Source organism: Nycticebus coucang, chromosome 11, assembly GCF_027406575.1.
Source record: "Nycticebus coucang isolate mNycCou1 chromosome 11, mNycCou1.pri, whole genome shotgun sequence".
NCBI classification, from domain to species: domain Eukaryota; kingdom Metazoa; phylum Chordata; class Mammalia; order Primates; family Lorisidae; genus Nycticebus; species Nycticebus coucang.
This window is the reverse complement of record NC_069790.1, coordinates 33,758,976-33,783,554: the sequence shown is the minus strand read 5'-3', so window position 1 is coordinate 33,783,554 and position 24,579 is coordinate 33,758,976. Positions and strand designations below refer to the sequence as shown.

The 24,579-nt window shown below is 38.1% G+C and overlaps 1 protein-coding gene across 10 annotated transcripts in view; it reads right to left on the bottom strand.

The window, feature by feature from the left end:
• OSBPL3 (oxysterol binding protein like 3) overlaps nt 1-24,579 on the bottom strand; it is a 176,789-nt gene that overhangs the window by 150,022 nt on the left and 2,188 nt on the right. The window lies entirely within an intron of this gene.

Sequence of the window (24,579 nt, the reverse complement as noted above, 5' to 3'; positions counted from 1 at the left end):
TAAGTCAGCTTCCCTCCAAAGATTCTGGAGCCAGGGACACACCCATTCATAACATTCCTAGGTTCCAGTTTCTTGTCCCTCTGGGAAAGATAAACTGGTGTTTAGTAATCAGCAGGTTCACTGCTGTAACATTTGAAAAAACAAAGTGAGCAAACATGAAACAGAAAAAAGGGGCGGCCTGTGCACAAAGGGCAGCCTATGCACACCTGCAGATGTAAATCAAGTGGTCTGAGGACACAAGGGGTGCACTCTGCTGAAATGTCTGACTAAAGAAAACAGCCTGAAGACTGGGAGCATGGCTACCAAGTGTTTATGTCGGATTTGTCCCATTATACAGTATGATAAATGAGAGTTTGCATTCCCAGAGTGGGTTTCGGCATAACAAGGTACACCTGTATTTGGCATAGGTTCAAGGACACAAATCACCTCAATTCTTCCCTGAACAAGATGTCACAAACTCCCTCCCAGGCTCCCTCTGTCTTCTCTAAAGTTTTCAACTAAAAAAGTCCCAACTAAAAAAGCATAATCCTTTATCTCTTATTAATAAATACAAATTCCTTAAATTGCTGGCACTGAGTTTGGGATTTGCCAGGTACCCTGACCCACATGGTCCTTCTTTTGGAAAAGCTGGGTAATTTCAGAGTGATACCTGAAAATGACATTTCCCCCAGCCCCACCCCCACCTCTGAAATTACTCCTGCTATGGGGCACTGCATTCCAACAAGAAATTGATCCCCTCAAATCTTCCGTGCATAGCTTCTGTATTTGCTTTTGTGGGATATTTTAATGATCTAAATAAGAGCATACCTTTCTAAGAAGAATTCTGTTAAGCCAGATAAGATCAAATTAACACTATAACTATGAAATCTATACATGTCTCCAAGGAAACCCATCTACTATTAAAGTCATACTAAGAAACAGATTCCATTTTGAAACAAATCAGGCAAGTGGAATTTAATAAAATGGAAATGTGACGCTAAGAAAAGCTCTCATGTTCCCTGATACTGTATCTTCTCTGTGACACGACTAAATTGGAATGGAGAATCAGTTTCATAAACAGATGTGCCTTTAGTTGGTCCATTCTGAATCTTCCTTGACATTTATCGTTGTACTTTTCACCAGAGAAGTCACATTAGGATGTTTACCTTATGTTTCAGATTAAATACAAACTGGAAGAAAACATAAAAGTTAAATTAAGAATCCTTTACTTAGTCTTCCCAGCACAGACAGGAGACTGTTCATAGTCAAAAATTTCCATTAATCGCCTAAGAAACCAAGGAAGAAATTTAAAAATTCCCAATCTAATCTCAAAGATAATTTAAGAAAAGAATTATATTGGGGAGAAACCAAAGATTAAAAAGTGATCATGACTCTGAGGGATTATTAGCTGCTTTGTATTCTAAGATATAACATCTGATTACACAAGTAGCTGTAATACCTCTGTTTTCTCATTTGCGTTAAATTTGATCAATTATTGAGACTACAACGATGATGTTAATAAGAAACTCCAATTGTTAAAAATGTCATGGCAACATTTAAGACTTTAAAACCTTAATAGACGTGACCTGCCACTTCCTTTCAAAAGATAGGAATGCCAAAAGTTCTTCTGTATACACTATTTTAACCAAAGGTTTGTACCACAAAATGGTATTTATATTTTTCTCATCTGGCAAGGTATGTAGCTCCTCCATGAAGCCCGTTCTACTCTCTTTAGAAGTGACATTTCAAATGAATGAACAATCCATATGTATCACATCATTGTGAAAAATATTTTAGAACCCCCAAAACAGAAATCTGGCCCAATGGAATCCACATCTGATTTTCTTTTCCTGATGAATTCCATGATTAGGGTTGTTTTTTTTTCCTTGTATTTGAGCAAGCAGTATTCTTAAACAAAAACCACCACTGCCAGGTAATGTGATGGTAAACTCCACCTAAGACTTTATTACTCTTTATTACTTGATAATAAAGAGGCAAAAAAAGAACCCACTTTTTACTTCAAATCTAGCACCATTTCTCTGCCATGTAATAATCCTTCCCTCTATCAATCAACTCTTTCTTTTTTCCAGGCTACACATCCCCAATTAATTCACTCATCCTACAACACACTTTCCAGCTCTTTCTCCCTTCTATTCACTCTTTTAAAAACAGACCTCATTGTGAGCATGTGCTCCAATCACCTAACACAGGGTCTGTGTTTACTCATTCGACAGAGACTTAGTGAACACCAGATATCATTCTAGGAACTGGAGACACACTGTGTCAAGAACCACTGCTTTCTCAAAGCTTAGCAGCTCATCTGCACCTAGAACAAGGCCAGACACAAAGTAAGCATTCACAAACTATTTGTTGAAAACATCTTTCATGAAATGTAGTACCCAAATTTGAACACAATGATTCTAAAAATAGTTTAACAAGTTGAAGGTGGCACACTCAGATATGGTGAAACGAATACAGGCAGCAAGGGGAAAAATGAAAAACTACGAGCACAGGTAAGACTCTGATAAGCTAAGCAGTCTAGAGTCCCTTTGCAACTCATTTTGTAACTTCAGGATGTTACATTAACTACAAAATAAGATGTACGATGAACATTCTTTTTTTTTTTTTGTGGTTTTTGGCCAAGGCTAGGTTTGAACCTGCCACCTCCGGCATATGGGACCGGCGCCCTACTCCTTGAGCCACAGGCTCCACCCACGATGAACATTCTTAAGTGGTTGAAATTATGTTTAGGCTCTGCTCAGAAAAAGAGGACAGGGAAGAACACACTTCAGAGACATGTATAACACAGTTGATTTTAAATATTTTTATTTCTTGTTACTTGTTCCAATTACTATTTCTAAGTAACTATGTACTCCAAAACTTAGTTAATAAACCATTTTATTTGGCTCATAATTTGAGGGGTCTAGAATTCAGGAAAGGCTGGGCTGGGGAGTTCTGGCTCAAGGTCTTTATGTGATAATGATCAGATGACATGCCCAGCGGGGCTGGAGTCTCGGAAGGCTCAACTGAGTGGGCGTCCAGGAAGGCACCCTCACGGGGCTGGTAGTTGATGCTGGGAGTTCAGCTGGGGTTGTTAGCTGGAACAAGCGGCTTCTCCAGCATGGGAATCTCAGAGAAGTCATATTTCTACCTGGCAGTTAGCTTCCTCAGTACTAATATCCCAAGAGAAGCATGTGGAAATCAAACAGCCTTTTACAATGTAGCATTAGAACTATTTTGCCATACTTTTATTGGTTGAAGCAGGCACAAACTAACTCTTATTTGAAAGGAGGGTACACAGACCCTACCACCAATGAGAACTCCTCTCCTGGCTGTCAAAACTCCCACAGGATTTAAATGGGTAAGTTTCAGTTAGTTAAGAATTATGGCTAGGTAAAATAGTCTATTCTAGATATGAGAAAGTACAATGGAAATACTATCTGTGATTTTACTTAGTACAAATATCTTCTTTTGTTAAATAAGCTAAGTTAACCAATTGATTAGCTTAACAAGAAGGTTATAGAATAGATCTTGGACTTTGGACTCTCAAGCAACAAAAGGCCACACAACCATAGACGTCCTGCCCATTGCTTAAGGGCAGACTCAGGGTCCATCTTACCCATTCTGGGTGGCAAAGATATGGTCTCCATCTGCATCTGAAGAACTCTTTCCCACAACACCCAGCAGGCATACAATAAAGGTTTGCTATTTGGTTTGTGCTCAGAATGAAAAGGATGAGTGTGACTGTTCACTATTCTTGCCCTTTTCATATTTTAAATGGCCAAAACAAGGAAAACAATCTGTACCACAGGAGGCTGGACTGCTGAGCTCTAGTAAGGTTTAGAGCTAACTAAAGACAAAGCCAGGGGTTCCCTGCCCCTCATAATGGTCAGGTCAAGGTGTTACATGATAGAAAGACTTAAAATATCAGATAGAGGTTGGACTCGAAGATTCTTAGGTCTCTTCTAAGAAAAACTTCTATAATTCATAAAATAGGATTTAGAAAATGAAAGCAACACTGAATCCCTACAAACGTGTGAGATGTTACTATTTATTATCTCCTGCTTTCCAAAAATGTATTAAACTAGAATAAAAGAAAGCTATGAAATTCTCTGCATAAAGCTCTTCCAGGTATATTTCAATGGTCTACAGAAGGAACCAGTCTGCAACCTGGCTTTACTGAAGCCCAGAAACCTCCAGAGCAACACTGCTAACTGTTGCTATTATTGACTTATCAGCTACTCCTGAAAGCTGCATAACTCTTATTTCATAGAAAATATCATGCCATGGTCACTAGCAATAAATGAATTTCAAAGTCACATTTTTAGCATGCTGTTTTATCCCTAACCATATCCCTAACCATATCAGCAACTTATCTATATAGAGGAAGGAGGAGATCTGGGAGTTACTGTTTCTAAGACGACAGCCTATTTCCAAAAATTCGAACATTAGAAATAAGCTATAAACTAAACTACAATCTGAACATGAGTAGTATATGTATATATTCATAGGTATCTAGTTAAGTTTTATATTATATATGTATATGTATTCCTGGCATACTACCCATTTGCCAGATTCTGGGTGTTGGTGATTTGACAGTATTTAGGCAGACACTATAATGGCTCCAAAGACCTCCATCCATTCACTGTATGTCAAAGATACAAGAGATGGTATCACATACTAAACTTTAAGAGTAACAAGGATTTTTTAAAAATTCCAATGCTGACTTCTAAAACTTTTGATGGAAATAAGAAAACCTGTCAAATACCATACAACGATCTCACAGACCTACAGAGAAATCCTTTGAGCTGGAGCTAGCAACAAGGGCAGAAGAGAATCACAGTCCCCCTTAGCAACTGAAGACAGAGACAGAAACTCGCCAGTGGTTTCAAGTCTGGGAATAATGGCCTAAAAAAGAAAATCTCAGGAGAAGACAAGGTAGCTATTTTCAAATATTTGGAGTACTGCTGTGCAGAAGACATCAAACTTATTCTACATGAGAGGAAATACCTGAAGTATTAATATACAAAAGAGATGAGATTTATTCTACTGCAGAAGGTAGATACAAGCTGGGGGTAGAAGTCAAAGCAAGCCGACTTACCTTGTTGAAAAAGACCCTTCTTACAATTCAATAGCTCACAGCTGGAATGGATTTCATGCAATTTTACTGAGTCAGAGGCTGGTATTCATCAGCAAAGTTGTGTAGGAGACTACAGAATCAGTGGTGTCAAGAATGGAAAAACAAACATTGCATGTAGTCTCTATTAAATTGGAGCTAACCAAGGAGCACACATGTGCATAGAGGGAAGTGAAACTCAATAGGAATCAAGCATGGGGGAACAGTAAGGAAAAGATGAGCAAAAACCTGCCTAATGGGTACAATGAACGCTGTCTGGGTGACAGTCACACTTATAACCCTGACTCAAGCATTACAAAATTGATCCTTATAATCGAAAACATTTGTACTCCCATAATGCTTTGAAATAGAAAATAAAAATAAGATTAATTTAAAATAATCAATGGTGTATTGGATTAGATGATATTTAAGATACCTTACTCTAATTCTAAGATTCTATTATTCCTTTTTTTTCTTTGTAGAGACAGAGTCTCACTTTATCGTCCTGGGTAGAGTGTCGTGGCATCACACAGCTCACAGCAACTTCCAGCTCCTGGGCTTAGGCGAATCTCCTGCCTCAGCCACCTGAGTAGCTGGGACTACAGGCACCCGCCACAAGGCCCGGCTATTTTTTTGTTGCAGTTTGGCCAGGGCCGGGTTTGAACCTGCCACCCTCAGTATATGGGTCCAGCACCCTACCTACTGAGCCACAGGCACCACCCAGATTCTATTATTCCTTTTATAGAATAAGAAGTGTCCATCTTTTCTTTGAGTAAATAATTCCCAAATCATCTACTAAAGGTCTCAGGATCCTAAATTCTACATCTCTGTCTGTGTATTTGTCTAGGTAGGCTAATATTGAAGTCAATGAATCTCATTAAGCCCTCTGTCATCAAGGATGGGAAAAGGGATTAGAAGCATCTTAATTGGGAAGGTCCAGGGGGACTCCCTAGGAAAAATCCCTTTTGAGGTGTGTGCACATATTAAAAGGTCATGATTGCATATAGGTACTTGTAGGAAACCAGCTGTTCCTAATGACAATGATACTCCTTAGTAAACAGAAACAGTATTTAACAAATTTCTAGAAGGTTTTAGATCTGATCTTCATGACAATTACTTACAAAAAGACTACAAAACATGACTTCTCTGGACAGCTACTTGTTTCTTTACTTCTTCTTTGTCAATTTCATTGTACCATGTACATCTTTGCCATGAAAGTATTGTTAGTAATCGTACCACAACCATACTGAGGATTATTAATGTTAACAGTTCCCTGTAAATGCTCCTAGAATTTAATAAACTGTTTATTCCTATTAATGGAATCACCTTTCACATATTATATAACCTGAGATTTTCAGGTTTATATTTATTTATAGGAATACTTCACAATGGACTCTACCCATCTTTCCATAATAGGACATGCAGACCTACAGCACTGTGTTTCACCAATGCTAGGACATGCTTTTCCCCACGTTTTAATATATCCCACAGTAAGTCTGCCTTACATTTAATGGCCATCATAGTTTACTTGGCGGCATTATTTTTCTTCCTCAGTGGTACATTTTCTTTCTTGGTGGTATGTAAATTAATGATGGCTCTTACGAGTAATGTGATCTTAGATTCAATGAAATAGGTGGGCTGTACAGCACATAATCAGTTCGTTTCTGGATATTTGCAGCAGCTACTCTTGATGTTCCTGTTATATTCCCTCAGCCCAGCTCTGATTTCAGGCATTCCACACCACAACCCCACCAACCCCCGCTCCTTGTCATGGAAGGGAGTTGAGAGCTGCCTAACACAGCTATCTCTTTTGTCCCCAGGGCCTTCTTTGAAGCTCTGGGCCAATTCAGCCTGAAGGCAAGAGCAGCACAAGTGTGGAAATGCAGATGGCCCAGGGCACAGCTCTAAGCCTTGTAGATAACTTCTTTCAGGACCCCTGTAGCAGCAACCTTCACAGCTTAAACTGACACTGACTTTTCTGCCTTCCCCACCTCTTCCTGCTTCCTGGGGGCACCTCCCAAATAATCTACTTGTACCCATCTCCTTGCTTCAGGCTCTGCTTTCATAGGATCAAATTGAGCCCAGGCCTTAGTAGACTATTTAAACAGTCTCCATTTTAGCAATGCTTTGTGCCTCAAAAGTATGTTTGTAAATCAACTGCTTAGAATTTGAAATCCATTTTCAGATTTGCAGTCCCACACAAAAGGCTATTATAAATGATTAGGTTCTCCAGCCAGGTCATAAAAAGTATTTGTAGCAATAAGTGGTACCAGCACAAAAGTTCCTGAGGAAACACATAACTGAATTTCTTCACCAGAAAAAACATCAGTAATGCAATCATGGCTTCAGGAACAAGCATCTATTCACCTTGACATGAACACACAAAAATACACACAAGCGCACTCGCGCAAACACTGATGAAAGAGTATTTATAAAGAATCAAAATTCCTGTATCAATATTCATTTAAGTTCTTATAACTAGAACTTATAACTTGAAATACAAGACAAACAGAAAAAGTTAAACATATCAAAGCTTTCAAAAAGGGAAAAGCAGTAAAAATTTAGTTTAATTCACAAAACGAATAAAACTTCTTGGGGAAAGAGAATCATTCAGAACAACTTTGTGCAGATCATGTAGTTATGTAAATTTGAGCTCAGCCCACCACGAAGACCTATTTAAAGGCAATGCCCAACAGCTAATAGTCAAGTTACAAAATCACTGAAGACTGAATCTAAGTTGAAAAAAAAAAATTTAAGTATCATACGAAGCTAAGCCCTAAGTCTTAATAAATAGATTAAAGTTGCATTTTTACAAAATTATATCAAAATCCCACAATTATTACTAATTTAATATTCAAATCAACACTCTCCCTCTCTAACCCACCCCAATAAGACTCTCCTAATGCAAATTATTGATGAATGCAGTATCAGAGGATGGAACGTGGGAGAAGGGAAATGAAGAAATCTAGGATTATGTAATTAGATTGTGAAAGAAACCAATCAATATCTTGTAATAATCTTTTTCAATGACCTAACATAACTAGATCTTTTTTTTTCTTGTTTCTTAACAACAAAAATGTCTTTAAATAAAAGGAACTCCTTGATAAGGAAAAAGGGTAAATCGAAATCACCTTTTCAATCATGCATAAAGAATTTATATTTAATGTCTTATCCCTCCTAGTCTAAAATAGGGAAAAATGAAAAGTAAAGGCAACCCCCCAAATCATCAAATATTATTTTATATATACATAAATTCCATGACTATGAATGCTGCCACAAAAAAACAAAAACATTTTGAGAGCCAAAAAGGAAATCTGGTTTACAAAAGTCAAGATTAGTAGTGTTTATGACTTAAACTTTCTTATTGTGTGCACACACACACATGTGCGTGGATGCGTGCTCCCACCCATGCCCACACACACAAAGGATGCTTTGTTTCTTTTCCCAAGTCCCCCAATTTAATGGTAAAGATGTAAGCTTTGAGATTAGAGAAAAAATATATTCTTTCACTTCTTTCTTCCATGTATGGGCTGACAAAATGCGCCACAGGGGAGAAACTCATATTAATGATCTTCATGGCTTGCAAGAAAAACTCTATTAATTTCAGCCTAAACAAACACAAATAAATAAGGACAAAACACTCTAGATAGACATAAACCTGCTGCAAAAGCTCTCCAAAATCAGAACACCCACGGTACATCTTTCAGCTTGAATGAATAAACACTTCCAGTGAGATCGCAAATGTTTTCATTTTTTTAGAACATGAAAAGGAATCATTTTATTCAAACATAAGGAGACTGTAGAGAGCTTTAGTATTGTTGATAGCAATGCTTCTTAGGGCTATTATTAACTGGATTATATTGCCAAATAACTGAAAGGAAAGACAGGTTTTCAAGCTTTAAAAAAAGGTTGACAGCTTCTCAAGCTTTAAAAAAAGGAGCTCAGCCAAAAGTCTTAGAATACAACAGGTAGGGGGGCATCTCACCTGCCTGGACAGAGGAAGGATGCAGAAAATTTTGTTCAGTAGGCTAATATTTGATGTGGGTTAGGATCTGTAATCTAAATAGAAGAAAAATAATTAAGAGGCTAACCAAAACAAGTAATCCAACCTTTTATTTAAAGGATGGGGAAATGGAGGCCCGCAAGGCTCAAATTTTGCCCAGTAACCACTAACCATATCCCTGGTTATCTGGGTCTCCCACAACTCAACACAATGCACTGTAGCACTGTACCCTTGGAAATTCAGAAGGTATCGTCTAACTTCCATGCCTAAAAAAATGTTTTTTTATAATATGCTTAAGGAATACCCTAAAATTGTATGAAATTTTCAATGTTGCTGTTCCAATAAGGAAAGACCCCCATAAAGACCCCCATAACTCAAACTTTTCATCTAGTCAGTGCCGTTCATCCAGACATGTGCAAAATTCATAGGCAAGTTCCTACAATGTTCTTAACGCTGCGCATGACGTCATTGCTATGGAGATTATGGTTAGGTTATTTCCAGGATTCCTCGTCCTACCAATATGCTAGCCCTTAGCTATAAACGAGAATACCATTGTTTAAAGGTTCCCAGATTTAAAATATTGCCCCACACAATTCCCTACCATCCCTCCTTCTCTCCTACCTCACTTAAAATAATTCTAACCTAACTACATTACATAATACTACCTTAAAAAATGAGACGATTAAAATCTTCACTTAAGTAGTTCTGCTTCACCATTCTAATTATTCTGGCAATCCCGATTCTCAATATGCAGCCCTTTGTCAGATCTTCCAAACAAAGCAACTCTTCCCTGGTATTTCTTTCAGGAAAAATTATAACAGCAGGTTCTAATCTCCTATTCCTGTAGAAAAGGCTGCTCAGAACTAATCTCCTACCCCTGTAGGAAAGGCTGCTCAGAAGTTGGGTTTAAATATCTCTTATTAAAGTATTGCCATGTCTGCTGAATTACAACCAGATTTTCAAAATTCATCTTAAATAAAAGCTTATTAATTGAGCACTTATTATTACTCTCAGTACAAAAACCAGATAGATTATTAGGAAAAGAATTAGGTACATTAGGAAACAGATTATATCACCGATTAGCTCACAGCCAAGGAAAGAAACTCACTTTAAGCAGAAGCTATAGATTTGTACCCACTACCTAGTTCTGGTACAAGAGGTGTTCAATAAATGCTGAACGAGTATAAAACTTCAAGTCACTTTAGACATTTAATGAACGGCCAACGCCATCTGACACTCCATTAAATAGCATCAACAGCATCAACTAGAAACACATAGCATCTATCCTAGGATATGTGCTGCTATAAAATATGAGACAAAACAGCTTGAAAGTAATCTTCATGCTAATAAATATAACAAAAGTGATAAACAGTCTGAAACACTTCCTCAGTCCCTAAATGAACCTTAGTATATACTCAGAGAAAGGCTCTGTGTTCATGAGGGGTAGCAGTCCCCAATGGGTCACATGAAGTTGTTTTTCTCCAGCCAAGACCTTTTTTTCTCTTTCGTGGTATTCCATTCTTTTGTTTTCTCCAAAATCTATTGTTTTCATTTAGGCAAACAAAGAAGTAATAATCCTCAAATATATAGTAACTGAAGTAAAAATACTCCCAAGCCCCAGAAGTCATCTAGCTGATTTATTAAGCACAGAAATATCTGTCTGGTCAAACACTTTGGATTAATTTTTTTTTTTTTGAAAATGAAGATATTAGACATGAAGTTATTTATTCTACACCAAAAGAGACTTAACTTTTTTAATCCTTTCTCCTTAGGATATCAAAATCTTTCAGTTCTAAGATAAGGCACCAAACCAAAATAGCTTTATAATTTCTGTATAATGATGAATGCTGTTACTGCTTCTCATGCTAAGAATCATTTACACTACTTGAATTCACATAAACACATCCACTAAAGACCCATTTAACCTCAGCATTTCTGTTCCAAAAAAGGATTTAAGACAAACAATACTCTCTCCATTCTAACCATATTATTCAGTGCTGCCTAACCAATTCTCTCAAACAAATCAGAAAAAAAAAAAGAGAGGAGGGATGGGTGTAAAAGGCAAGTTCTGCAATCCCCCTTACCCCATCTCTTGAAAATAAACTTAGGTTCTGTCCAATAGCACAGTAAAAAGAATGAAAGACTTGGATCTTAAACAAAACAAAAAGTCATTCTGCACTGACACTCTCTCTTTAATTTCAAACCTGTAAACTTTTAGCAGAAATATGTTAACCAAACCATGTTACCTAGAAATTATAAGGATGGAAGACACTTTGAAAAAGAGTTTTTTTGAAAGAGCCTAAGAAGTATCACACAGAGTCTGACAAGTGGTCCTTCTTGTCTTCCCACGGCTTCTTGTCAACAGCACTAAAGGGATAGATCGAAGAATAGAAGAGAGGGGGAGACAACAGGACAGACAAGGGACATGTGATTGCGCCTTCCATAATCGTGACCTCAAAGATCCAAACTGTGGCTTGGCTGCTTCATGATTCTCAATGTCCCACCATTTGCCAGCTCTGCCAAGGAGTCAGCCATATCTCGAATTTCACAGGGGCGGGGATTTTGTTTGGTGCATTTGAATGGCATCTGGCACACAAGAGGCTCCCAATAAATTATTTCTGAATTAATAAATTATTATAGTTCAGTCATTCATGAGTTTGCTTAAAGCCAGCAGCAGATTAACTTATCAGTTAATTCCCTACTAGCAAGACAAAAACCAAACCATTCCCACAATGAAATTGGGTGCCACCGTATCATTCAGCAATTCATATATTCAACCCACAAAAATCGAAGGAGCATCTATGATGTACTGGTAATTTTTCTGATGCTGGGGATAAAGTAGCAGACTAGACAGAGGAGGTTACTGCCCTCGTCAAGACTCATCCTAGAGACTCTCTCTGACTGCTCTATAGAGGACAGGCCATAGCAGTGACTTCAGGGCTGTAACACTTCCTGTTTCCTCTACCTAGATCACCTTCCCCAGACATGTGTATAATCTGTACATCCTCTCTCATCTCAAATGTCACTTTATCAGAGTGGCCTTTGATATTCTATGTATTTAGCAAATATATATTTGTTTATAAGCAAACTCCACAAGGGCGGGGACTTTGTTCACTCTTGTATCTTTAGGATCCACCAGGGCTTGACACATCAGATATTCATTAAATATCTACAGATTCAATGTTTGTTAAAACATACTTGATCATTAAGCTCCTTCTGCACATCCATTGCTATGCAGCTTAGTCGACCTTACAGATCTTTTTCATTCAAAGCAGTTCTTGGTCCTGTAGAGAAAACCCTGTACCTCTGGCTATGATATCCAGCTATAACCCAACTGCCTCCAACTTACCAACTTGGACTTGAGTGCACCATCTGAAAACCCTAAGAGTATAATTTCCATTGATATTCCAGATCACCAATGAAAATGTTCATTTCCACAAGCCCCTGGATCGGTCTCCATGGAAAATACTCCCTGAGTCCTCCTAGAATGACAGTTAGTGACCTGCGGCCAACATCTAAATGTGAACTCAGAGCTCATGCCCATCATCCATGAAACCACTTAGTCACATAACGCATTTTAACCATGAAAGCTTCAATAAAACCACTCTGTGACGGAAATACTGCAAAGCCTGACTCAAGGCAATCCCTGACACAGGCTCAAAGGTGCCAGTGGGTCCCGATTAACCAACCGTTTCCTGTTCTTCGGCAGTATTCCACATCTACACAAAATGACAGTGGACAGTCTTATTCAGTATGGGATCAAGCCACTCAGATTAGAACATAGTTAATTAAAACAATCTTGCATCAGTTTTTTTCTACTCTGGCTTTATTTCCCAGCACCCCATCCTGTGTATTTGTTGTTGGAAAGAACTGAAGAATAAAACACCATAGCACCTGGGGCCATTCTCACATGTTCTCTAAACTATCCAGTGGGCGTCCTCCTGCACCTCTCTCTTGTTGCTCATGTGCATGTGTTCTCCAAGAAGTTCAGTTAATAAACTTGGTCTCATGGTTAGATGTAAAACTTTCACATTCCTTGTATTCCTCCTTGTGAAACTGGCCTTTTTCTACATGTTGTGGTTTTCCCATCTGTCTTTTAGCTATTGTAATTTCATTTTAATAATAAAATTCTACTTTGCAATAAAGATGTTGTGTTTCTTTATTGGAAAATTTAGCCTTTTTTTTTTTTTTTAGACAGAGTCTAGCTCTGTTATTGGGTAGAGTACCACGGCATCATCATAGCTCACAGCAACTCAAACTCTTGGGTTCAAATGATCCACCTGCCTCAGTCTCCCGAGTAGCTGGTACTACAGGCATCAACCACGATGTCCAGAGAATTTTTCTAGTTTTAGTAGAAATGGGGTCTCATTCTGGCTCAGGCCGGTCTCCAACTCCTGACCTCTAAGTGATCCTCCCACCTAGACCTCCCAGAGTCCTAGGTTTACAGGCCTGAGCTGGATACTGTCCAGGTCTTTTTCTTTTTTCTCTCTCTCTCTCTCTTTTAGCTTTTTTACCCTTCAACCATTACTTTCTTCTCATGGAGTCTCTCTGGTCTATTAACATTCCTTTTTAAAATAGGTTCTCTTTGTTCTATTAAATTTCTAGTTCCTGAACTCCTAATCTATTCCATCAATTAAAACAGTAAGATCTTAAGCACATCCCTTAACATCAATGAGTTCTGTCTGCCTATCAGTATAATTGGAATAAATCATTTTCTGTCTTCTTTGCCTAGTGCTATAAAGGTCAAATAAGACAAGGGAGGTGTAACTGCCATTTAAACTATTCTAGAAAGTTCCAGTCTCTAAACTTGACTAGGCCTATTTCTTCTAATAAGAAAAATTTAATACTCTGAAAGAAAAGGGCCAATCCTATTGAAGCCACATTAATGCATTCTTTGCTGAGACATGGGGGAATAGATAAAAAAGAAAAAATTCACCATTATCAATCTAATATTTGAGAAACAAAATCAATACCTCCCTTCCAATCAAGAAAAACACAAGAATGCCATTCTAAACCCCTAAAACAAACAAACCTGCAGATTATATTAAACAAAAAGTCATCAAGCATGCAGCCGATTCTTTTTTTATTGAGATAGAGAAGCTACCAAAACAATGCATGAGTCACAAAGGTTTTCAAGTTCTTGATTTAAAAAAAAAATAAAAGAAAAGAAACGAGGTGACCAAAGGAAATCTCAGAATAGGCAAAGACTGCAGAAAAAGATGAAAAGAAAGTAATTTCCTTAAAACAGTACCAAAATAGCTATTGCTTTTAAATAAACCTCCAATTAAACTACCAAGGAAAAAAACAAGTATTTTTCCCAATGTAGATACATGCCTCAGCACCCAGCCTCCACCCCAATGTTATTTTAACATACTACGCAACAGAAAAAGATAGAGAGCAAGAGTACCATGGGAGTGGTAATTAATGGCAAATGCAGGTGTCCGAATAGAAGGAAAATAAGAGAAACGAAACACAAATCCTTCTACCTCATTAGGCCTCTAAAAATATTCTCCTAATACAAAGGCATGCCTTGCTTGCGTGGTGTATAAATGAATGAGAAACAGAATCAAAATGATTTTTATGAATCTTGACCACAGCCCAGATACAAATACTTTGGAGATTAAAAACAAGAAAAATAAATCAATGGCCCTGAACTCATCAGGCAGGGTTTAAAATAAACACAGAAACTGGGCGACACAACATCAATGTATAGTAAACTCAAGTATCTGGGCTAACGGGGACAGATTTTTAAAAATCCTTTTTATTTGGCTGTGAAATACAAAAATTACAGGCACTCTGAGACTGACAGACTCAGATACTTACCCTCTTGTGAACTTGGCATTAATTCATTTTCAGCTTAATCCCAACAGGAATGAAGAGGAAGGCAAAAGAAAAAGATCTCAGGTCTAGGTAACCACCAGAGGAAGGTGACTTGGCAGCCAACTTTCAACTTCCTGTTTTAAAAGGAGACACCAAAAAGATGATCAAATGAAATTCACAGATAATCCATCACAGGTGGCCCAGTGCCCATAGCACAGTGGTTATGCCAGCTGGCAGGTTCGAGCCCGGCCTGGGGCCAGCTAAACAACAATGACAACCACAATGAAAAAATAGCCAGGCACTGTGGTGGGAGCCATAGTGACACTCTGTCTCAAAAACAAAAAATCCATCACAGGTCATGCTGGTCAATGTACAAAACTGGTTTTGCACAGAAACTTCAAGTAGGTAGCCCCTCCAAAAGAAGTGAGAAAAAAAAAAGACAAGATGCTGCCAAGGTTTTAAGATATACCCCTTGATCTTATCTTGTCCACCTTTAGGAACAGATGCTAATAAACATTGACATTTGCAGAAGGCAGGTAGCAAAAAGGGAAACCTTCACTTCCACTAACTGTTGGCTCAGTCCCACACAACACCTCTGCTAGGAGGAAGGAGAAACAGTACTGTCCACAGGCATGTGAGGGAGTCCAGACTTGCCAGACCTCAGCATGAGTAAATTAGCTACAGCAAAACCCAAGTATCTCCCTTCCTAGAATGTGGTTGTTTTTCCCAACTGGTCTGTGATGTTTTTAGCAATAAAGGAAAATCAGGGCACCTGTCGGGACCACACACCTTACATTTTGCAGAGGGAACCCAAATTCTCACACCCTATCCTGGTCCCTGGTATTTGTCAAAACAAAGGTGTCTTAATCTGTGGGTCAGAAAAGTCAATCATCTTACATAAACATCTCTCCACACCTCTGTATACACACCTACAAAAATAGGATGTCTGTATGCCACAGGACAAAAGAGGCTTGGGAGCCTTTAATGAAGAACCAAATGAGGCAGAGCTGAAAGTAACAAACACTCTGGAATGCAGTGCTGGCCCCTGGGATCAAAGACTCGAAAAACAGGAATTACAAGCCAGGAGCATGATGCAGAAGCAGGTCCGCATGAAGGAGGCTGTGTTAGTCCTCTTTCTGAACCATGTTTAGGCCTCAGCCTTCAACCCTTTTCTTCTTTGACACGGTTTTTATTGATATCACTCCTTAATCACTCACTCACACACACAACCCCAAATCTAAGACAAACTAGACTAGAGAAAGACTAAGCTGAAAACCTAATTAGGGTAAAATATTACAGTATTTGTAGGTTTATAAGGTAAAAAAAATTCCTGATAGAACCACAGAATCTCTCTAAAGAGGCTGCACTTGTCTGTGCCTCGCAAGGCCAGATCATTATTCATAAATAAATCATATTTGCATAAATATGCGTCAACAAAGAATCATTTCTTTATTCCCCTTCATTTTGTTATTCCCTATTCACAGTCTTCTATAAAATATAAGAAAAATACATGGAAAATATCCCGTAAATTATTAACAAGATAATATACGGCAAGTTCAGCTTAAGTCAAAAAAACAACTAAAAGACTGAATTACCCTCATAGTACCAGGCTGCTAGTGAACACTTGTATTCATAGGCGTCTATATTATCTGCCTCAAATTTTTACGGTAATTTTTCCTACTCCTGCCATCCTTCCTCCCCACAATGAACCCAGTAAATACTCCATTTATGCAACATTTAATTTTTGTATTTGACAGCCAGTCTAACTGATATTCCTTTGCTCAAAACATTCCATGGCTCCCCCAATTGCCCTAGGATGGAGTAGCCATGCACCACCCTCAGGTTCCCAGGAATTACTGCCCTCCAGCTACACAGAATAGCCATGTTTCCACCTTTGCTCATCACTCCACTCCACCTGAAAAGTCTTTCTCTCCCTTCTTCTCCATCTTTTCAAATTGTACCACACTTGCAGGTCTTGCCCCAGTACAATAATATCCTTCCTATGTGTATAATAACATCCTTCCCATGTGATCTCTTCTGGCACAGTCTTTGGAATCACCTTCCCCCACACGATGGTTATCACGGAAACAGTACTCACATCAGAGAGTGGTTGTGAGAATTAAATCACATGATGTTCTTTCAAAAAGTACAGAGAATAGTATCTCACTTCTAGTTGATAATCTCTCTATAAAACCCTATTATTACGATGATTTTATGGTCCTCTCCCTCTGTGACTGTTTACCAGCTTACATTCCCCAAGATACCACATGTATCCCCTTTCTCTCCTGAGACCTGCCCCAAAGATTGCACAGGTTGGGCCTCCTCAACTATCACAATTTCAACTAAATTGCTGACTCCCAGAGCTGATCACCAGTTTTGCCCTCTCTTCTGAGTTGCTGCCGGACATCTCCACACTCCCTATCACCGTACATCAAGCTTAGCATATCCAAGACCAAAAGCATTCTTTGTCTCTAAGATCTACTCATCTTTCTATCTTTTCCACTCATGGTCAATGGCATGTTAAATAACACCAACAGTCACAACAAGCCTGAAACTCTGTGATTACTTTTTGGTTTGCTTTCCATATTTATTTCAGAATAAGTAATACATTTACCTGGAACAAAATTCCAAGGCACAGTTTCAATCTCAGGCCTATCCTGCCTCCCATTCCCCCTTCCTGAGGGAATCTGCTATTACCAATCTCTTGTGCATCCTTCAAGAGAATATTTTATAGTCATTTACACACAGAGGGTATTAGCAAATGTTTATCAACAGCTCTCTGGAAAAACAAAAACAAAGATTTGCTGATTTCCATGGTGTAACTACTTCTACCATGGCCGATTTCAAACTCCTAACAAAAGGTAATCAGCCAAGGACATGGGAAGTGATGCACACAATTGGCTGTTAAAAAAGCTCGTAGCAGCTGGCTTCAGGCCAACAGTTATATGTGACTGTGCAATATGCATAAAAATAGGTACATGTATATATGGATGCATATAAAATATATCCATGGATGTTTTTCACTCACTGGAAGCATGTCATACATACTTTTGTATATATGCTATGTATACCATATATACATAGGTATACCACATACCTATGTATTCTATACCTGGCTTTTTTTAATCTAACAATAAATAAATCTCACAGATCATTTTATATTAGTAGATGTAGAGCTGCCTCATTTTTAACCACTCCATTATTTTTTAACAAGTACCTATTGATGAAAATTAAGTTACTTACAATCTTTTTCTTTTTTTTTTTTTTTAAGACAGAGTCTCACTCTGTTACCCAGGATAGAGTGCCAAGCCATCAGACTAGTTTACAAAACCTCAACCTCCTGAGTTCAAGCGATCCTCCTGCCTCAGCCTCCCAACTAGCTAGGAATATAAGCTCACACCACAAAACCTGGCTAATTTTTTCTATTTTTAGTAGAGACAAGGTCTCCCTCTTGCTCAGGTCTCAAACTTCTCCCATCTCAGCCTCCCAGAATGCTAGAATTACAGACAAAAGCCACTGTGCTAGGCCTACCTGTAATCTTTCATTTATTCAAACAAGGCCCCAATAAACAATTTTGCACATCCATCATTTTCTACATTTGAATAACTATAGGATAAAATTTCTAGAATTGTTACTGCTGATTCAAAAAGTATATGCATTTGCAATTTTAGCAGATACTGCCAGTGGTTCTCCATAGTTTGGACCAATTTAAGCTTCCATTTAGTGTATGAATACCTGTTTCCTTGCATCTTTGCCAACACTGTTATCACATTTCATGTTTGCCAATCTGACAGGTGAGAAACAGCATCTCACTTAAGTTTTAATTTCCATTTCTCTTTTTAGAGTTAAATTTAAAGTTTTCATGTTTAAGAGTCATTTGTAACCATTTTGTGAACTGTATGTTTAAATTTTTTTGCTATTAGAGTAACCAGTTCTCTCTCATGATTTATTAGAATTATTTAGATATTGAAAGTAGATCCTTGTGATATGAATTGCAATTATTTTTCTAAATTCATTGATTTCTTTTTAACATAGTTAAAATTTTTTTCTTCAAAAATCATATGTAATCAAATGAATCAGGGCAGCTCCTGTGGCTCAGTGTGTAGGGCGCTGGCCCCATATACCAAAAGTGGCAGGTTGAACCCGGCCCCTGCCAAACTGCAACAAAAAATAGCCGGGCATTGTGGCAGGCACCTGTAGTCCCATCTACTCGGGAGGCTGAGGCAAAAGAATTGCCTAAGCTCAGGAATTGGAGGTTGCTGTGAGCTGTGATGCCACAACACTCTACTGAGGGCAATAAAGTGAGACTCTGTCTAAAAAAAAAAAGAATCAATTTTTTATTTCATATTATTATTTTATTTTATTTGTTGTCTGGACTTTGTGTCATAACTAAAAAGGATTTTCTATCTCCATTACTATTAAAAATGGTATTCTATTTTTTCCTAATTGTTTTAATGTCAAAGTTTTGATCTATGTGTTATTAGGTGAAAGGTATGAGATAAGGTCCCAACTTTATCTTTTGTCTGATTGTACCAACACCATTTATTTTCTCCCATAGAATTACCTCTGCTTTCTTGCTCAATCCCCACCTTCAGGCCATAGTCGCTAGAGGCCATCATTCTAACTTTCCAATATTTCAAGGTTCTTTGGGTGGAAGCAACAGAAGCCAATGAGCCAAAAAAAAAATGTGTGTGTGTGTGTGTGTGTGTGTGTGAAAAAGATCAGTCCAAGAGCTAAGACAAGGCTGAGCAAGCCCTGTCACAGCTCCATGGCAGCCAAAGCCAGACTACAACACTGCTACATGGACAGAAATGATCTGGTCAGGACACGCCCTCACAGCAGAATCTCCATGACAGCCACAACCCAGAGTCCAGGAAGAGGCACCTGACAGACCTGGCTCACAGGGCCAACCCCAGCCTTTGTTCTGAGCCCAGGAGACCAAATCCAAAAACAAGAAGTGATTTTGCAAACGGAAATCAGGAAGGGAAAATGGATATTTTTAAACCAAAGAACAAGTAACTGCTCTCTAGCCTCTGTTTTGTCATTGGTAGACTGGAATGATAGTAACTACCTCACTTGTTATAAGACTATCTGAGGTCTTATACCTTGCTTTTTAAATAAAGCACCTGGCCTAGCACATTGTAAGTGCTCAACAGTTACTTATAGCCACTGTCATCATTATTGCTCTTCCTAATTATTACCACCTTTAAAAGCAGCGTCTTATGATTCCATCAGATTCTTAAGGAAACTTTAGTTAATTCTATATACAGCAGAAATTTGCTTACACAGGAAATTGTGAGGAAAAACCCAAGTAGGCTTGCCCTATATTCTTTCAAATACTTCTAACTCACTTCATCTCGGATGCTAGACAACTGAGCTACATGAAATGGAGCCAGCAAGTTATTTTAAGCTACTTTCAGGGCCAGACAGGTTGTTATATCTCATTCCATTTCAGTTACAAGGAAGGTAAAAATTCAACTTTGGATTCGACTTCCATGAGCAAATAAACCTGTGTGTCACATCATAAAGAGAAATTCAAAACCTCAGAAAGGGAGTTCCACCCTCCTCCTACTCAGTTCCACACGGCCTCCTCCAATGACAGAAAGTCAAAAGGGCAGGACCCCGCTCATCTGGTCCTCCTTGGAGGATTCCCCCACACTGCCCCTCCCACACACACATTTCCTTGTCAGCTGCCTGAATCATGACTATAGAAAATAAAACTTTTCTCTCCAGAGTACCAATTAAAATCCAGACTCATTCCCCTTTGAACCTCATCTTCCCATTGTAATTAATGAATTTTCCTTAATTCTTCCATGTCCACATCCCCTTCTGGACTATAAGCTCCTTGAAAGGCAATTACATATCTATCTAATTAATCACCCTATTTCTTGTACCCAACCTGGTGCCTGACACATGGCATAGACTCAACAAATGCTTAAGAAATATATGAACAAAAATCGTAGTGCATGCTTTCATCTAGGGGGGCACTGACTTCAAATTTAATAACAGGCATGAGATTAAATACTTACATACATAGATTATTTACCTTCTGCTTCTAAAGATTTCAGATCACTGCCCATCACAAATGATGTGAGGAGGAAAATTTATTTTATAAGACTTAAATTATAAGTTTAAATTTCTTGTGACTATTACAATACTTGATAGCAAGACTGGAAACAAGCATGGGAATCTCTACATTTTAATATGTAAGTGAAGAAATTTTATATTGAGAGAAGTGTTTAACCCACACAACATTTAAAAAAAATTTTTTTGTTAGTATTTTGACTGTAGAGAGCAAATAAAATAGTAAACTTTATTTATACTGACAGTCAGCAATCTTCTGCTTCCTTGGGCTGCTCATTGCTATTTGATTCTGTGCTGCTTTTCATTCAAGCTATTTTTTTTTTTTAACTCAAATCCACTCTGACACAATCTCCAGAATCACAGATGGGAATACCCTCCAGGGTTGTTCACCCAGCCCATGCCCTCAGACAACTGGGTTTATCACCTCAGACATCATCTTGTGAGTAAACATAGATATCTAGACAGCAACATCATTTTCATCTAAAGAAATTTTTATAAAAGAAATCTGTCTCTTGGCTTTGTCTCTGTATATTGTTATTCCTTAAGAACCATATTCCACTCATCGTCTAAAACAATCATATTCTGGCTCCCCAACAAACAACAGATTTAGATAGAGGGAATTACTAAGCAAGTCCAGGAAAATCCCATTTCAGGGGCCTATAAATAACGTGACAAAGAATAAGGAAATTAGCACTAAGTTTTCTCTATTTCTCCAAGATGAAGGAAATATTTCATTAACTTCAAAACAAAAGAACCAGATAATTAGAAGGGCAATTCTTTTTTTTTTTTTTTTCGTTTTTGGCCAAGGCTAGGTTTGAACCCGCCACCTCCAGCATATGGGACCGGCGCCCTACTCCTTGAGCCACAGGTGCCACCCAGAAGGGCAATTCTGTACCCTCACACTGCTATTCCATTTATTATAAAATAATTTTTAAATTTTCACACAGTTAAAATAAGCCCAGGAATAAGATTTGAAGGCTATATCCTATCTACTATAAGTTTCTGCAGAGAATCGTCTTTGAAGAAATTAGTTTTTTTTATCTTTTCAGATCAGAGGAATCCTATATGAAAAATATTATGCTCTAGGATATTTTTTTTTTCTTCCAGTTTTTGGCCGGGGTTGGGTTTGAACCTGCCACCTCCGGCATATGGGGCCAGCGCCCCACTCCTTTGAGCCACAGGTGCTGCCCCTCCAGGATTTTTTTTTTCGAAATCAGATGTATTTGATATTTTTAAGCTTTTAATTATGAAAAATTCCAAACATATACAAATGTATAGAGCTGCACTGTCCAGCAGAAATATAATACAAGCCATACGTGTAATTTTAAGAAGCCAATTAATCATTAAAAGAAAATAGGGGCTCAGCACCTGTAGCTCAGTGGTTAGGGCGCTGGCCATATATATTGAGGCAGATGAGTTTGAACCTGGTCTGGGCCTGCTAAACAACAATGACAACTGCAACAACAACAACAAAAAATAGCCAGGCATTGTTGCAGGCACCTATAGTCCCAGCTACTTGGGAGGCTGAGGCAAGAGAATCACGTAAGCCCAAGAGTTAAGGGTTGCTATGAGCTGTGATGTCACAGCACTCTACGGAGGGCAACATAGTGAAACTCAGTCTCAAAAAAAAAAAAAAAGAACAAAAGAAAAGAAAATAGGTAAAATCAGTTTTATTTGCATATTATCATAATATATCCAAAATATTATCATTTCCAGATGAGGTGATAAAAATTTTGCATTCTTTTTCATACGAAATCTTTGAAGCTCAATGTGCATTTCACATTTACACACACCTCAAAAAGGATTAGCCATACTGCAAGTGCTCAATAGCCCTGTGTGGCCAATGGCTACCTTGGTGGATAGTAGAGAAAGAAAGAATACCATTAAAAACCCTACAAAAACATCACCCGCCTTCAGTAATCAACTTACAGATGATCTTGTTTTGTCTGTATTCCTTCTTCATACCCAGATTATATTGCCCTTAAAAATCGTAGCGTTTCATCCATATTCAAATTTCCTTGATTATCTCATTCATTTTTTAACAGTTGGTCTGCCAGATCTAAACTTCAGACTAAGGAATCAATGCCTAAATGAGTAAAGAACCTGGGGTTTGAATCTCAGATCCACAATATATAATATGCATTGCAAAGTAGCTGTGAACTAACTTTTCCTGGTCTTATCTGGAAAGTGGAGATATAAAAATCATGCCTGCTTTGATGTTGCTTGGAGGATTAAATGCAATTAATGAATGTATAGCACTTATAAGAGCACATAAAAGATTAGCAGTTAATATTAACTACATAAGCCACCCCCAAAATTTTAACAAGTTCATGACAGTACTTAAAGAATTTACCTAGTCATGGTATGAAAGAAAGACTTAGGTAGGAAAATCTATCGCAGACAATGTTAGGACAGAGTGCAGAAGTCTCTAAGACCCTGTGCTAAGACATTGCAAGGGCATTAAGAAGGGACCAAGATAAAAGATGAGTGCAGTGAACATGAACATGATCTGAACAGCAGTAACTGTGAAGTCAAAAAGAAAGTTTCCAGAAGAGAAGGGTCAGACAGCTGATGAATAAGTAGAAGTAGATAAGTACGGCATTTGCTGGGAACCATAAACAACTCCCAGTTATGCATGGAGAGCTCTTTTAACCTAATAGTTTTCATCTTCCCATGTCCTCCTCACTTCCATGGGCATTCCTGGGTTGAAGGGTTCTCCAGCCCTCCCTGGAATATTCTGAAAAGGAATTAACAATTAAGAAAATACAGTACTGCGAAGAAGCACGGAGAAAAATATTACATTACCCTCCAAATTAGAATAAAGTAGAAGAAAAAGGGACCAGTAATTCCTTGCCCGTCCCTATTTTGCCATAAGCCCTTTACATGGTGATCATACCACCCTGCTTCAACTTCTTTTCAACCTCAGTGTCAATGCAAGACTGGAAAGAGTTAAAATTTAGCTATTTTATCAAAAAGTTTACAAAAGCAGAAGCTTTGGGAATTAGTAGTAGTTTCTAACTCTACATTCTTCATATAAGATCAGAGGAACTAGCTGTCTTTCCAGCACTTTCTTCAAAAACTATTAAGTATTACTGTTCAGAGTTCTTTTACTGGAGTAAGTAAAACCAATTAGATTTCCCTTTAGATTTAGGTGAAAGGAAGATTTCCTTTTCTCAGTTCCCAGTCCACCAGGCCCACAAACCACAAACTCGACCACAAAAATCAATGGCAGTAAGAGTCTCAAGAAAACAGTACAACTAGACACTTGATATTGGGACTGGAAAGTTCATAGTCCAACCTCAAATATTGTTTTAATATTTGCATCTTTGGACTCTATCATAATGATCAATACATAAGTAAATAGAGGGGCAAAAAAGATCACAGAATAATAGAAGGAGATAAGGGTAATTTAGAGTTGGAAAGACCACTGACAAACTATAGCTCAGCAATTTACTGGTGACCCTGAACCAGTTCCTGAACCTCAGCTTCTGTTTCTTTGCCTAAAAAATGGAGATATCCTCACAACACTGCCTATGAAGATGGTGAAAATTAAATGAGCTAATACAGACTATAGCAG